Source organism: Oncorhynchus keta, chromosome 19, assembly GCF_023373465.1.
Source record: "Oncorhynchus keta strain PuntledgeMale-10-30-2019 chromosome 19, Oket_V2, whole genome shotgun sequence".
In the NCBI taxonomy this organism is placed as follows: domain Eukaryota; kingdom Metazoa; phylum Chordata; class Actinopteri; order Salmoniformes; family Salmonidae; genus Oncorhynchus; species Oncorhynchus keta.
In genome coordinates, this window is record NC_068439.1 from 43,876,760 (window position 1) to 43,882,458 (window position 5,699).

Consider the following 5,699-nt stretch of genomic DNA (forward strand, 5'->3'; position numbering starts at 1 on the left):
TTAAGTTTGCAGACGACACAAAAGTGGTAGGCCTGATCACCAACAATGACGAGACAGCCTACAGGGAGGAGGTCAGAGACCTGGCTATGTGGTGCCAGAATTACAACCTATCTCTCAATGTAACCAAGACTAAGGAGATGATTGTGGACTACAGGAAAAGGACCGAGCACACCCCCATTCTCATCGACGGGGCTGTAGTGGAGCAGGTTGAGAGCTTCAAGTTCCTTGGTGTCCACATCACCAACAAACTAGAATCTTCCTCTAGCTACCAACGGTCATTCGGATTGTTTGCGTTTACTGATTGGAAATGATGACCTCGATAGTGCAGTGCACGTTCAAGACGGGAATGGACAGTAAGTGAGTTGGGTTTTGGATACAATTCCTGAAATAAAAGGTTTTGACACTAGGTATGCATCCCAAATGGCAACCTATACCCTACTTGGTGCACTACTTTAAACCAACGGTCAATCATCTGACATTCTTATATTCTCTCTGTTTATCCTCTTCTAGCTTCCAACGGCCAATCATCTGACATACTTATATCCTCTCTGTTTATCCTTCTCTAGCTACCAATAGTCAATCATCTGACATTCTTATATCCTCTCTGTTTATCCTCCTCCAGCTTCCAACGGTCAATCATCTGACATTATTACATCCTCTCTGTTTATCCTCCTCTAGCTACCAACGGTCAATCATCTGACATTCTTATATCTTCTCCGTTTGTCCTCCTCTAGCCTCTGAATGTCAATCATCTCACATTCTTATATCCTCTCTGTTTATCTTCCTCTAGCTATTTAAGGTCAATCATCTCACATTCTTATATCCTCTCTGTTTATCTATCTATTTGCTGATTGGAATGCTGACCTCGATAGTGCAGTGCACGTTGAAGATGGGAATTGACAGTAACTGAATTGGGTTTTGGATACAATTCCTGAAATAAAGAGATTTTGACACTAGGTATGCATCCCAAATGGCAACCTATACCCTACTTGGTGCATTACTTTAAACCAAAGCCCTATGGGCTTATGTCAAAAGTAGTGTACGATATAGGAAATAGATTGCCATTTGGGACTCAGGTTGGTTATTACCAGTTTGTAATATGACCTGTTGTCTTGTGTATCAGAACCCGTATGATGCAGTCGGTGCTTTGGGGACACACAGACTGTGTGTACTCACTGCTCAACCAGGGAGCCAGTGTAGAAGCCAAAGACAAGTGGCACAGAACAGCTCTACACAGAAGGGTAGTGAGTAGAGCTGGCTGTACGTGCTCACACACAGAAAGAGAGGGGGAGGCGTAATTCTGATCTAGGGATGGGGCAATTGAACTACTAGGGATAGCTTTGGTGAGGGATCTAGCATTGAATATAAATTATGCCCAAATATGCCTATTATGATTCCTTATTATTGAATTGATTATGAATTATTCAAATCCATTCTTGTCACCCCTCCCTTCCTAACCAGGCGGTGACGGGTCAGGAGGAGTGTGTGGAGGACCTGCTGCAACACAGCGCCAGCTTCCTGGTTCGAGAAAGTAAGGGGCGGATCCCTGTTCCCCTGGCGGCGGCATCCGGTCACATCGGGGTGCTGGGGTGGCTCCTAGCGCCACCCAGTCAGTGTGGACCCTCCCCGTCATCACAGACAACCATGGCTACACGCCACTACACTGGGCCTGCTACAACGGTACGTACAGGACTGACTGGACTGAAGCTCTTTTCTGATTCACTCTCCAACACTGTAAGCATGTCCCTGAATTAGGCAGGTCTTACAATGGTACGTACTGGACTAATTGGACTGGAGCTCTATTCTCTCCTCCATGAAGTATGCACTCATTCACTCCCTCTTGTGGATTAAAAAGCATTAGATTGGTCTGGATGGAGCAATGTGGGGGAATGAACAAGACTACAACACTGTGGGAGAAGTAGGGTTATGACTCTCAGTGGAGGAGCTTACACTGAAACAGGAGTTTGTCAGGGATTGACATAGCATATGTTGTAGCTCAAGAGTTTTTTGTGACTTCACCATTGTCAGATACTTGGCTTTCTCTGAGGGTATTGTTGTGGTCTGCAGTGACGTCATCTTTTTCCTGTACGTAATGTTTCCCGCTGGAGCAACGTATTACTTTTAATTCTAAATGAAATGAATCAATCTTCCACTAGGCCATGATACGTGTGGAGAGGTGCTGATGGAACAGGAGGTTTTCCACAAGACCGAGGGCAACTCCTTCAGCCCCCTTCACTGTGCTGTGATCAATGACAACGTGAAAATGACCTGGGGTTTGATGAGGGATGGTAGAAACTAACTATTCTTAACCTCTCCTAGCCTGCTGTTATTTCATGTTTTTCACCAAAAGTGTAAACGGTGATGTTCCTGAAGTTATCCTCTGCTGTTCTATTTGTACCCCTCAGGTTACACACCTGCCTTGGCCTGCGCCCCCAACAAAGTCGTGGCGGATTGCCTGGCGCTGATGATGCCCATGTCCCCCTGCACCTTGGCGCCCAGCCTGTCCTTCAATGCCATTAACCACTACACAACTAGCCCCTCCAAGAGTGTTACCTTCGACAGCCTGCCCGTGCTGCGCAGCGAGCACAGCCCATACTGCAGCTTCAACAACATTGGCCACCGCGGCCACGACGAAGGCTTCTACAAGGATGAGGAACTCAACAACTCAGACTCAGAGAGTATGAGGGTGGTGGTGGTCGCTGCCCAGGAGGGGAACCAGGGAGAAGGGACAGCAAAGTGAGCCAGAGGCCACAAACAAATACACACATAAGCATAGCATGTCTTAAATCACCACAGCCAGCTTCGGGAGGGCACGAGCTGAGACAGTCCGCAAGTGCGCAAGTGCGTCAAATCTGTACAGCATTGTTACGTCATCACTGATAAATGTTGAAACTGATCTGAAACCACGGGAGCAGTTCAGTCTGATTCTCGCTAGTGCTGGAGGAGCGTTAATTTTGGCAAGGAAATGTGCTGATTTTGCAAGGACATGGAGAAGAAAGAGTTTGAGGTAGGCATGTTATTTAAGCAATAAGGCCCAAAGGGTTGTGGTATATGGTCAATATGCCACGGCTAAGGGCTGTTCTTATGCACGAAGCAACATGGAGTGCTAGGACACAGCCCTTCGCCATGGTATATTGGCCATATATCACAAATCTCCGAGGTGCCTTATTTCTATTATAAACTGGTTACCAACATAATTAGAGCAGTAAATAATAAATGTTTTGTCATACCCATGGTATATGGTCTGATATACCACAGCTTTCAGCCAATCAGCATTCAGTTCTCGAACCACCCAGTTTATAATTATTTTTAAATCCTCAATTATATTAATTACTGTGGATTGAATATTGTTTAACAAATTAAATAATGTGCTATTCATTCTGTAATATCAAACTACAAAGTCTATGGCGGAGAGTCATGAGAGTTTTTCCACCATTCATTTTTCCCATTGGCGATTTTAGAAACACATAAAATAAGGGCTGTGTTTCGTGTAGGCTTACCCTGGTGTGACATTTTTATAACCATGTAAATCTCTCACGGATGAGGTGACTTTTAGCAATATATTCGGCTCTATTTACTCTCAGATTCGAAAATGCTAATTACCATCAAAGTAGACATACAAAACTACAAATCCCTGCAAGCTCCTACACATCATTTCTAGTTGACACCTTTGCGAACACGTATTGAGTCAATTTAAAACTTGCACTAAACAGTTCACAGAATTGTCCATTTAAAGAAATGCAGCCAATTTATTAATTAATCAAGAGATTCTTACCTTTGCCTCAATCAGCATGATCATCGTGACATTTGTAGTTCTTTATGATAGCCACATTAGCAGCTAATTAGCATTTCATTTTGGGGGGGAAAATACAGGCAAATATATTGATAAAAGTCACCTTGTCCTAGAGAGATTTACACAGTTATCAAAATGTCACACCAGGGTAAGCCTACCTGAAACACAGCCCTTATTTGAAGTGTTTCTAAAATCCACTATGGGGAAAAAAGTATGGTGGAAAAACGATTGGAACCATTTCCCTGTTTGACTACTGGGTTTATGGGGATTATGACTCATTACTGTGGCACTCTATAGGGCTCCGGCCAAAAGAAGTGCACTATATTGGAAATAGGGTGCTATTTCAGACACAAGCATAGATATGATGCATTATGAAGTGACCATAGAAATACAATCACTAGAAAGGATAGAGCCTCTGACCATGACAATTTGTCTGGCAAACTGAACTGTACACCTGACATTCTATTTCTATGCATATGATGCATTATGATGTGACAATGAGAGTTGGGTTAATGGTGCTTTCAAGGCAACTGAACTCGGTCAAATCATGACTTCCGTGATCTTCAGGTCGGAATGTTGGAGCTCTAGAAAGATGGCAGAGTTTCCAACTTTATTTATTTATTTAATTACATTTTTTGTCATTTTTTGTGATATCAAATTGGTAGTTACGATCTTGTTACGATCTAGTCTCATCCCTGCAACTTCCCAATGGGCTCGGGAGAGGTAAAGGTTGAGTCAGGGGTCCGCAACCGGATGCACCAAGCCGTGCTGCTTCTGACTTGGAAATCCGAGCTGGATGACTGTTCAAAACTATTTTTCCATATCCCCCCCACCCCCTTGAACGCACTGAAGTTGGAAGTCAGAGATTTCCCAGTTCCCAGTTGTTTAAAACACTGCTAAACACAACACAGCAGGTGACATCTTAACATGACTTAGTACTGTCTTTCAGGAGTCAGAGGCCAGTAAAATGACCTCACCCTCATAGACCTGGATGACCCCATCAATGATGCTGATGTTAAGAAGGAAGTCAGGTAAGTGATTTACACTAATGACACATTTGTGACTGGTTACAAGATCACATAGACCTACAGATACAGATTCTGTCGTAGGTCAAAGGTCACCGCCTATGGAGAGGTAGGTCCAGGGCCATGTATTTAGAGAGATGGAACATCTGCATTATGTTGCATTTACATCAATATGTATGCATTACATGGCACAGTATAATCAAAGATATCCATATGACAGCTGGCTCCCCATGGGCAATATTGACATTTTAAACAATGCTATGTAACAGAACATCTATTTTATAAATGACTTGTAGTGAAAGGATAATTGAAAGGCTCAAAGGCGCTAACATGGAGTCCTTTCTAAAAGCTGGCCAAATTCTCTAAATATATGACTCTGGATAGGCCGAGTCATCTCAGAGTATTGGAACCATAGACTGATTCTATTCTAATTCTAGAAAGATTCATTCTACTTCTATGATTCTAATTCTTTAATTGGAACACATCCTCACACTCACATTATACCACATTATAGTGACCTTAGAGAGATTCCTTATTCTGTATTTAGATCCAATAAAGATCACAGAGAGGCTGAGAAACATCTCAGTCACATGAGGTTGAAGGAGAGAGTGAGTTGGATGAGGCTTTTGCCATCCCATCTCAGTCACAGGAGGTTGATGGAGAGAGTGAGTTGGACGAGGCCGTTGTCATCCCATCTCAGTCACAGGAGGTTGACGGAGAGAGTGAATTGTACAAGGCTGTTCTCATCCCATCTCAGTCAAAGAAGGTTGAAGGAGAGATTGAGTTGGACGAGGCCATTGTCATCCCATCTCAGTCACAGGAGGTTGAAGGAGAGAGTGAGTTGGATGAGGCCGTTGTCATCCATCTCAGTCACAAAAGGT

The 5,699-nt window shown here is 43.5% G+C and overlaps 1 pseudogene; it reads left to right on the forward strand.

Annotated features, from left to right (window-relative positions):
• Positions 1-1,133: 1,133 nt before the first annotated feature.
• On the forward strand, positions 1,134-2,861 carry LOC118397697 (serine/threonine-protein phosphatase 6 regulatory ankyrin repeat subunit A-like; annotated as a pseudogene).
• Positions 2,862-5,699: the final 2,838 nt, after the last annotated feature.